Genomic DNA, 12,300 nt, shown 5'->3' on the forward strand with positions numbered 1-12,300 from the left:
GCGCTCTTAAAGGAACACGCCATTATTTTTGAAAATAGTCTCATTTTCCGTCTCCTCTAGAGTTGAACAGTTGAGTTTTACAGTTTTTGAATCCATTCAGCCGATCTCCGGGTCTGCCGGTAGCACTTTTAGCATAGCTTAGCATAGATCATTGAATCTGATTAGACCGTTAGCATCTCGCTCAAAAATGACCAAAGAGTTTAGATATTTTCCTATTTAAAACTTGACTCTTCTGTAGATCGTGTACTAAGACGGACGGAAAATGAAAAGTTGTGATTTTCTAGACCGATATGGCCAGGCCTGGTTCTACGGGGGTGCTAAGCACCCTCAAACGCAAGCAAAAGCACCCTCAGTTGATACTGTAATAATATTGGCGAAACCGATTTGGCAGATTTGCAAATTTGTGTCCGAGCTTTGGAGAGCGTCAAATGCATCTATTCACAGTGTGTTTTTGCAGCGGTGAGTAATGTAGCCAATCACAGATATAGTTTTTATCTCTCGAACGCGATCTGAATCTCACCGCTCAAGGCTATTCAGTGCCGAGTTAATGCAGGCTCGCGAAACCTCTCATTAACAAACAAAGTCAAAGACACGATGTAAGTAAGAAATGTATTGTTGACGACTTCATTTTTATAATGGAACTTTGTGAGATTGCGATGAACTGATAAAGCAACAGCATTTTAGTGATCGTAGCGATCTTGGCTCGCTTTCGAGGCTACAGTTCATCAAATAAAACTATTGTTGCTAAGAGGACCGACGGCCAATCTCATACAGCAGCGTTTCTGTGACATCTAAATATAAATGCCACTCTGCACGAGACAGAAATTTCCTCCTGAGACCCAGATACAGGTTTTGCCTCTGTAGAGGACATTATTTTGCGAATTTCTCTGACAACAAACACCGTTTTAGGTCTGGGATCTAAATTCACAAAACCTTTTTTTCTGGTTCTCAGGAAGATGACATGTTATAATACTAGTAACGCATTAAAGCAATGTAAAGGCACCCTATTCGCACGGGATTAGTATTATCTGGGGACCTCGTGTGGTTTAGAAATTACTCCCCACATCTGAATTTTGTGTGGCGCATTCGCACGGGATAAGCAAGCCTGTGATTTTACTCTAATTTACTGACTTATCTCCCGGATATGATGTCAAGACTCTTAAATGTTTTTTTCGTTATAGATATAGCTGACAAGCTGAGCCATATCGCATTAATTATCGCAGGCGATACGTCCATGATAATTAATGCGATATGGCTCAGCTTGTCAGTGAACTACGGCTCTGTGTAGTAAATGCCGCTCCATCTGAAAGCAGGTGATGGCGATTTACTACTAATCAAGGAACCGGCTTTACTGACGAGATGCGCCTAACAATGTCATGCGATATAATCGCCCAGCCCTAACACAGAGTAAGGTCATCCCATCATCAACACACTCAGATGTGTGTAATATGATCAGCAGAGCTGCGTTACCTCACACTCATGAGCGGAGGAGAGGAAGTGGCGACTGTGTCATAATAAAAGTCCCGCTGCTCGTGAGGCGTGTGTTGCGTTCATCTCATTAACAATCGCTCCAGCGGTTCCTCAGCTCCTCAACACTCGCTCCTGCTCTGCTTCACTACAGTAACGTTAATAATCACATCAACATGATTTCTGCCCGAGTCCTGTCCCGATTCTTTCCCACCGGCTGTGAGCTGAAGACCACATGTCCCAGGATTCTGCGCTCAAATGTGCCGTCATCAAACTACGCCTTTGCTTTGAACAGGCGACCTCTAGCGGACGGAAAAGTTACATAGTGCAGCTTTAAGTACAACCAACTTGGATGTTTAAGTCACTTCACCTTAAGTTACATGAAACTGACTTAAAAATGAGTTGAATCTTGTATAAAAATGGCTTATCGTAAATGTCACTAATGTCATTAAAGGTCCCGTTTTTCGTGGTTTTTTTGAAGCTTTGATTGTGTTTACAGTGTGCAATATAACGTGTTCATGTTTCACGTGTAAAAAAACACAGTATTTTTCACACAATTTACTGATCTGTATACAGCTGTCTTCACTGTCCTAAAAACGGCTTGAAAGATTTCCCTTATTCTATGAAGTCCCTCCTTCAGAAACACGTAACGAGTTCTGATTGGGCCAGCGGTTCCCGTGTTGTGATTGGACAGCAGCTTAGCGCACGTTACCTGGAAAGGTCCCGCCTCTCACCATAACGGGGAGATGAACGCGCTCAAACTACAGCCCCTGAAGGCCAGACAAAGGTGATTTGACTCCGGGATGAAAATAACAGCGTCTAAACTACATGGCGACAAACACTATACAAACGCAACACTTCCTCTTCTCCACGCGGGAGCAACAAGACCACGCCCCCTTTTTCGCGTATTCTTGTGGGCGGAGTTTAGTCAACAAACTGATCTACTGACGTCATTAAAGCAGGAAGTACAGGGATGTAGAACAAACCGGCCGTTCGCTGTAGGCTTTGAAAGGGAACTTCTGTTAAATAAAATATCTCGCTTGGCATTGAACTTTGAGCTTTATCATTTTACAGGTATTATTTATGCTCTAACAGCAACATTACACACTAACTAAAGTTTGAAAAATGGGATCACGAAGAACAGGACCTTTAACTTATTGATCATATGTTTTACAGTGTACTTCACTATTACTCAAGCATCACCAGTGTTGAGGAAAGTTACTTTTTTTTAAATAATGTAATTTAAAGTAACTAATTGCGTTACTTTTAATGAAAAGTAATTAGTTAGTTAAGCTTTTATTTGTCCCGCAGTGGGGAAATTGCATTTAGCAACAGCAGGGGTACAGTAGTAAAAATAGCAGTATCACACACTCTAAGATAAAACAGAAAACCTGAAATACACTATACATAAATTATGCTAACAGGTATTGCACGTTTTAAAAATTGCACAGTAAAATGGCACATTACTTGTATAAATGCGCTGTGATACTTAGTCGAGTGATCCACTCTTCTGTCCTAGTCATCTCACTAACACTAAGCCTTCAAACATCGTAAAATGTACATATATAGATCAGAGAAATCAAAATTTTCTTGGGGGACCATGCCCCCAAACCCCCCATAATACCTCAAATTTGGGACCTTACAGGTTTTAAAACTCCTTAAAGGTAGGGTAGGTAAGAATGATCTAAAACACTTTTGTCCAAATTTGTTTCAACTTTCTTTATATGTCAATACATAATTAAAATTTAAGTACTCTGAAAAAGAGAGTATAAAAATCGAGTGACTCTAGACTTTTTAATCTGCAATAAACACCGCTCATTATTTTCGTTCGGGCCGAAACAAGTGATTGGCTTGGGTGACTGTCACTCTCTCTCGCTACCATGGCAACCACCGCTTTTGCTCCAGGATCTGCCCACATGCACCCCAGTGTTGCCAAGTCAGGCTACTTCAACACTGTTGCCGCGGGTTGAAGCGACCCCAATTATGTGATATTTTGCCTCGGGATTTGCGAATTTTAGCAGGCAGCCCTACCAAAAAGACACATATTTTAACCCCCCAAATGCGATTTTTACCGGAGAAACACAATTGGGCTTGTTTTGGGCTAGTTTTGAGTAGCAATTGGGCGGATTTTTTTGTGAAAACCTGGCAACCCTGGCGCACCCGTTTGATTTGAGGAGTTCAAGAGGCTGTATTTCTGCTGGACAGGTAATCTTTCATTTTGATTATACATTTTTTTGGTTTATGTTTTCATGAAGCATGTCTCACTAGCACACGTAGCTGCCTAATATAGCTAACATAACATTACTTAGCATAAAGTTACAATGTTATACACTTAGCGAGCCATTAGTAGAGATGATAAATACTCAAGATGCTTAGCTCAAGTTGATCGCTGTCGTGTTGAATTTCGCAAAATGTAACTTTAGATAACAAAATGCATGTGTAAAAGCTAGTACACCGCATCCAGGAACTTTTTTTAGAACTAAGTTAGCTTTAGCTACTACCCTCTGTCTAAACTCTTTTACCATGTTCACCGGGAACTTTACCTGCATGTTTATTTCCGCCCTTGGTTTGTTTTTATAAACCAACGTTTACTGATGTTTTTATCTTGTATCTGTGTGTGTGTCGTAGACACTGTGTTGTGTGTGTATTTTAAACTTTACCAGTATCGTTATTCTAGCTTGAGAGTGAGTACTAAAAGACATCTTATTTGTTTATCTTCATAATGATAAAGTTAGATTTTTTTATTACATGTGATTCTGACATGATGTCACTACATGCACTTCTTCTCCGCTCGCCTCAGGTAAATAATGCGTCTTCCAGCTGAGCTGATCGCGGTGGGCGCGTTCATGTGTTTTGGGGGCGTGGCTTTGGAAAGAGCCCAGAAGGGAGAAGGTGGAGTGAATGGAAATAATGAGCTGTCTTTAAAACAGTCGTGAGAGGTCTACAGACACTCAATTTTTATACTTTCTTTTTCAGAGTACTTACATTTTAATTATGCATTGATATATAAAGAAAGTTTAAACAAATTTGGAAAAAAAGTTTTTTAACCAAATCTTACCTACCCTACCTTTAAGGCATGCTCAAAAGTTGTTACTGTTTCTGGAAACCTGTTTGCTTTGACCTCATATCTGGAGTTAATGCATTTATGCTGTTAATGTGTTGCAGCCTGGAATATTTATATATAGGCCTACTTAATATTAAAATGGAAAATTCAGACAGTATATACTCATTGTATCTCTGTGCTTTGAAGATTTAGTTTTTAAAAAATACTAAATATTTTTGGGGTAGAAAACGTTGTGGCAGCGGGACTTTTATTATGTCACAGTCGCCGGCGCCACTTCCGCTCATGAGTGTGAGGTAACGCAGCTCTGCTGATCATATTAGACACATCTGAGCAGGGCCGGCGTTTGCTATAGGCGAGCTAGGCGGTTGCCTAGGGCGACAAATGTGTTGGGGGCGCAGCCAGGCGACCTCTAGTGGCGCCCTTAAACTTACTTCCCATTAAGCATAGAATTAAAACAAGCGAAATAAAACATACTGTTTATTAAACATGATCATCCTTGGGCGCCCCCTCAGCCGCACGTTTAATTACTTAACCTGATTATTAGATTGAATTGAAAGTGAATATTGTCTAGCACAGGCGTTATGTCAGGCAAGTGCTCAGCACTGGCGCGTTCTTCAAAAATGAAGCGGTCTAAACCCTCGAGTACACAGGGACGGAAAAAGAGAAAGGCAGACGATCACAAGAAAGCCCAGTATAGAGGTAAGTCTTCTCATCTCAGCCATAAAGGTGTCAAACGAAATAAATTTACTTCGTATTATCGATATTATCAACTGGACGGCATTGGACGTTTTATTGCTGTCACCAAGCTATCACTAGCTAGCTAGTTATCTACATATTACTATGCATTTCACTGACAATAAGGAAATCCAGACGAGCCAATTTTTAATGCTGCGTCAATTTTGAAGGTGAATAGAAATGCCAGAAACAACTGTTCATCTTTTATTATTTAAGATAGGGATAGAGCTACAAGAACTTATATATTTTAATTTTGTAGTGGTAAGTACAGTGTATCCATAATAGCACTTTTGTTTGTAGAGGGTATAGTTAATCCAGTTTATGGGTCATAATTTGCTTAAGTGTCTTTACAGGTGCTTAAGAGAGTTTTTGCACAGTTTATGGAGTTAATATTTGGTAAATATCCTTGAACATTCTTTCTAGCATTTGTGTATGACCAATTTATTGCAGTTGATCCTTTAAGTCTTAATTTTCAAATTAAGGCGCAAAACTCAATCTCGCCTAGGGCAACCAAAGAGCTAGAGCCGGCCCTGCATCTGAGTGTGTTGATGATGGGATGGCGTTACTCTGTGCGTTCTCTCAGCGGCTGCTGTGACACTTGTTCACACTGCAGTGAGAGTAAAGCATTTCTGAGGAATAAAACCGGAAAACTAGAGTAACGCAGATATGACGCAATCGACAGGCCACGCCCTCACCAGTCCCGGTTCATTGGTTAAAATAGCTCACGATTTACAAATAGTTGGAAACATTTGGGATATTGTAAGTACTCAACTAAACAAAATATTTAACACTGGCCTAGTGGTTTTAGGATATTTTACCGGAAAAATGTTACATAGTGCACCTTTAACATTGTATCAGCAACTTTTCCATGTGCAAACACCCAAAAATCTACATAAATGACGATATAAGCAAACTAATATGCTGTATTGTTCTTCTAACTTAACCATTGTATCCTGAAAGCACAGAATCTAAACGGCACGAGGTGATCCGTGAGGGTCTGAAGCAGCCGTCGCACGCCAGCGTGTGATTCACCCAAACGGGCCGCATGGAGAGCGCACTTCGCCGCCAACATCTACAGCTCCGCGGCGCGTCATTCCAGTCTATTAGCGGCGCGGGACTCGGGAAGCGTGTGTCTTGTCCGGTGGGATTACACCGGCGTGACAGTGACGGGCCGCCGCGGGCTCAGTTCAGGCCTTGGCTCCGGCGTTCCCGTCGCTGATGTGTCGTAAAGAGAAGCGCGCCAGCAACGCGCTCGCCCACAGCTCTTTCGTTCTCTCTCGTGTCATGTTGCATTAGTGGATAAGGCAGGGAGTGCCGCAATATGAGTGACTCAATCGCTTTCTAGGAAGATTCAAATGAAATGATCAAACCATGAGAAGCGCTTGACTGTGGTGGAGGCTGTAATTCAGGCCTTGATATCTGCAAACTGTGCTGTTACACTTTTCTGTGGTCTTTGCTGCATCAGTTCACGTCTAAAAATAAAGCTAGGGGGTTTTCACAGCAATGCTATATAAGAAATTTGGTTCCCCAAAGAATCTTTCAGTCACCAATTCTTAAAAATAACCTTTTTCGGTAACACTTTACAATAAGGTTGTATTAGTTAACATGAACAACAGCTCTGTTCAGCATTAGTTCATAAAAATACAGCTGTTCGTGTTAGTTCACAGTGCATTAACTAATGTTTGCAAGATTTTAATTATGCATTAGTAAATGTTGAAATTAAAAAAGATTAATAAAGTGCAGTTCATTATAAGTTCATGTTAACTAATGAACCTTATTGCAAAGTGTTACCCCTTTTTCTTAGTATAAATTGCATTTTAATAATCCAAACAACCTTTTTCCACTATCAAGAACCTTTTGTGAATTGGAAACATGGATTTTAGAGGTCGCTTATTCAAAACAAAGGTGTAGCTTGATGACGAATTCAAGAGAACAAGATTTAAACAATAAGACTAATTTAGCTGGGCTCAGACTAGAGGAGTTTTAGGCCGATTTATGTTCGATTTTCCCCTCCCGAGAATCAGAGAAAAAAAACCATGTTGAGGACCTCGATGATCGTTGCAGATTATCTGGTAATGTGAGGCGTTCACAGATCAAATCTTACACCTCCCGATCACGTTTGATATTTAGGATTTTAAATCGGGATGATGTGTGGCTCTTTCAGCAGATAATGCGCCGCCACAAAGCACAAATGCTTCAGGAATGGTTTGAGGAGCACAACAACGAGTTTGGCCTCCAAATTCCCCAGATCTCAATCCAATCGAGCATCTGTGGGATGTGCTGAACAAACAAGACCGATCCATGGAGGCCACACCTCGCAACTTAAAGGACTTAAAGGATCTGCTGCTAACATCTTGGTGCCAGATACCACAGCACAGCTTCAGGGGTCTAGTGGAGTCCATGCCTCGATGGGTCAGGGCAATATCATATTGTTATACCTGATTGGTGTGTGTATACATATATATTAATGGTTTTAGTTAACCATAACTGCCTCATGCAAGTTTATCCTAAAGGTTATGGATAGGCTTTGGAAGGCTTTATTTATTTGGTGTAAAAAGGCTGATGTGTTTGTATGGCTGCTGCCAAAACAAGGTGTCTGATGAAGCGTGACATTAGCTTTTAGGGCAATATGGGAGAGTATTTCTGAGGGCTGAAATCTGCAGTTGTGGGGTGTCCGTCGAACATTCAGCACATCTCAAAACTGCTGCTGCTGCTGCTGAGATTGTCTGGAGTTGTTCATGCTGAGGTTGACAGAAGCGTAATGAGTGTTTGGAGGTTAGCGCTGATCATGCAGTTGTTTGTCTAGACCGTCTTCTTTAAAACAAAATGCACAATGTGATCTGATGCATATACTGTAGCTGCAAATATATATATACTGTCTCCAGCTTGTGAGCTGTACTTCTACTGTACGTGGATGCATTGAGATCATATTTCATCCCATAATCAAAAGGAAGAAATATTACATTTTGCACAAAGGAAATAAAGCCTATTTTTATATACCGTTTCGCATTGTGACATTATTTTTATGACAGACAAGCACTTTCCTTCTCTAATTCTCTAGTCTACACCATGCATTGTCAACTAAAAACTGAAAACTTTTTATGCTTTTGCCTGTCATGGTGTCATTATTTAGCTCAATTAGTTATGTCAGTACAGGTAAAAATGACAGAATGTGTCTTTTAAACCCTTTTATATCAATAAACCAGTCTCCGGCTTGATGGCTCCGATCTTTCGAATATTGCAATTTGTTTTATCAATAAGGCATCCTCAACAAAACCCGTCTCCGGCGTGATGACTCCGATACTTCGATTATTCCTATTTAATAATTATTTAATTCGACACTTCATCCTCAATAAACCCGTCTCCGGAGTGTTGCCTCGGATCTTTCGAATATTCCGATCTATTATGACCTCTGACCCCTGTAAAGTTGCCAGAATAATAATCATACGCTGTTTGTTAATTGGCCAGAGAAGAACGGGCAGCCCGACTGAGCCTGGTTTCTCCCAAGGTTTATTTTTCTCCATTAGGTCGCCTGATGGGGTTTTGGTTTCCTTGCCACTGTTGCCTTTGGCTTGGCTTGCTCAGTTGGAGACACTACATTTTTCAACTAAATATCCAAATAAATCAAATCAAAACTAAATTAACCATATAAACTAAATTACTGATCTAGTTACTGATCTAAAGCCCACATTGTCACTGTATGATAATTGAAATGAACTGATGACATCACCGTTTTCTCCAGAATTCGGCTGCATAAAATTCTGTTGCATTATTTTCCTGTTTAACACTGTGAAGCTGCTTTGAAACAATCTGCATTGTTAAAAGAGCTATATAAATAAAGTTGACTTGACTTGACTATATGTGCTTTATGTACAGTGTTGTGGGTAACGCATTACAAGTAACTTGAGTTACGTAATCAGATTAACTAATAAAGTAATGCATTACTTTTCAAAGTAACTTTCCCCAACACTGGCTATATAATGGTTCACTGCATTATGTCACTATTATTTACATCGGCAAATTTGGTTGATGATTAATTGCATTTTATGCAAAGTGTGTTACGTTTCATGTCCATGAAAGATCGCAATCTAACATAAGATCTGCACAGATGATCTTTATCCCACATTTGTGCATACTGCGGTCAGAAGTTGGTGTTAAGCAGGAGAAATGTGCAAGCGTAAGGATTTGAGCGAGTTTGACAAGGGCCAGATTGTGACGGCTGGAAGTCTGGGTCAGAGCATCTCCAAAACTGCAGCTCTTGTGGGATGTTCCCGGTCTGCAGTGGTCAGTCTATCAAAAGTGAAGGAACAGTGGAGAACCGGCCACAGGGTCATGGAGGACCAGTGGAGAACCGGCCACAGGGTCATGGAGGACCAGCGGAGAACCGGCCACAGAGTCATGGAGGACCAGTGGAGAACCGGCCACAGAGTCATGGAGGACCAGTGGAGAACCGGCCACAGGGTCATGGAGGACCAGTGGAGAACCGGCCACAGGGTCATGAAGGACCAGTGGAGAACCGGCCACAGGGTCATGGAGGACCAGTGGAGAACCGGCCACAGGGTCATGGAGGACCAGTGGAGAACCGGCCACAGAGTCATGGAGGACCAGTGGAGAACCGGCGACAGGGTCATGGAGGACCAGTGGAGAACCGGCCACAGGGTCATGAAGGACCAGTGGAGAACCAGTGGAGAACCGGCCACAGGGTCATGAAGGACCAGTGGAGAACCAGTGGAGAACCGGCCACAGGGTCATGAAGGACCAGTGGAGAACCAGTGGAGAACCGGCCACAGGGTCATGAAGGACCAGTGGAGAACCGGCCACAGGGTCATGAAGGACCAGTGGAGAACCAGTGGAGAACCGACCACAGGGTCATGAAGGACCAGTGGAGGACCAGTGGAGAACCGGCCACAGGGTCATGAAGGACCAGTGGAGAACCGGCCACAGGGTCATGGAGGACCAGTGGAGAACTGGCCACAGGGTCATGAAGGACCAGTGGAGAACCGGCCACAGGGTCATGGAGGACCAGTGGAGAACCGGCCACAGGGTCATGAAGGACCAGTGGAGAACCGGCCACAGGGTCATGAAGGACCAGTGGAGAACCGGCCACAGGGTCATGGAGGACCAGTGGAGAACCGGCCACAGGGTCATGGAGGACCAGTGGAGAACCGGCCACAGGGTCATGAAGGACCAGTGGAGAACCGGCCACAGGGTCATGGAGGACCAGCGGAGAACCGGCCACAGGGTCATGGAGGACCAGTGGAGAACCGGCCACAGGGTCATGAAGGACCAGTGGAGAACCGGCCACAGGGTCATGGAGGACCAGTGGAGAACCGGCCACAGGGTCATGGAGGACCAGCGGAGAACCGGCCACAGGGTCATGGAGGACCAGTGGAGAACCGGCCACAGGGTCATGAAGATCCGATCAAACACACGAGCTACTGGAGCTCAAATGACTCATTTTTATGCAAAGTGTGTTACCCGTGTTTTGTTTCATTGCCATGACGAAGTCCAATCTAACATAAGATCTGCCCTGAGATGATATTTTCTCACGTTTGTGCAGGTGCTGTGGTCAGATTCACGAAGTTTGACCTCATTTCCAGGTGTGTGTGAATCGTCTCACAAATGTAATGTTTCCATACACATTTTAGAGTTTAGAAATGATCTTTCATTCATAATGCATGTATAGTTATGAAGGTAGTTTTCTGTCTTTGGTTTGTATTAGTTTACAGTCTATTTACAGTCACTCTGATCTTATTAATTGGGGATTTAATGGTTTGTAATTGTATGCGTGTGTGTGTGTATGTTGGCTGTGTTAATGACGGTGTGTCTGTATCTTGTTGATGCCATGTTTACTCATTATTTTGTTCCTTATAAAAATAAAATAAGTTATTGTTATTATTATTTGCATGATCTACCCCACACAGGAACACTTGGTTCTGAGGTGATGTCCTCATTCACAGTGATTTGCATGTCTTTGAAGTGAATTTGTGGGTTTGTGTGAACTGCAAAAACACAAATTTGAAATTATGCAGAAATTATGTTAATCATCACAATACAAGCTGTGCAGTGTCATCTGTCATGTGAATGATTTAGATATATATATATATATATATATATATGTATGAAAATATTATTTATGATGATAGATAACAGTGATATGATACATGTATGAAAATATGGTTTATGACAGATAACAGTGATATGATATGAATATATGTATGAAAATATTGTTTATGATATATAACAATGATACATGTATGAAAATATTGTTTATGATAGATAACAGTGATATGATAAATGAATATATGTATGAAAATATTGTTTATGATAGATAACAGTGATATGATATATGCATATATGTATGAAAATATTGTTTATGATAGATAACAGTGATATGATATATATATGTATGAAAATATTGTGTATGATTGATAACAGTAATATGATATATGAAAATATGTATGAAAATATTGTTTATAATAGATAACAGTGATATGATATATAAATATTGTTTGATAGATAAGTGATATGATAAATATATATATATATGTATGAAAATATTGTTTATGATAGATAGCAGTGATATGATATATATATGTATGAAAATATTGTTTATGATAGATAACAGTGATATGATATATGTATGAAAATATTGTTTATGAACGATAAGTGATATGATATATATTGTTTATGATAGATAACAGTGATATGATATATGTATGAAAATATTGTTTATGATAGATAACAGTGATATTATATATGTATGAAAATATTGTTTATGAAAGATAAGTGATATGATATATGTATGAATATATTGTTTATGATAGATAACAGTGATATGATATATGTATGAAAAATTGTTTATGATAGATAACAGTGATATGATATATGAAAATATTGTTTATGATAGATAACAGTGATATGATATATGTATGAAAATATTGTTTATGAAAGATAAGTGATATGATATATGTATGAATATATTGTTTATGATAGATTACAGTGATATGATATATGTATGAAAATATTGTTTA

Source organism: Gobio gobio (genome assembly GCF_949357685.1).
Source record: "Gobio gobio genome assembly, chromosome: 12".
NCBI lineage: Eukaryota > Metazoa > Chordata > Actinopteri > Cypriniformes > Gobionidae > Gobio > Gobio gobio.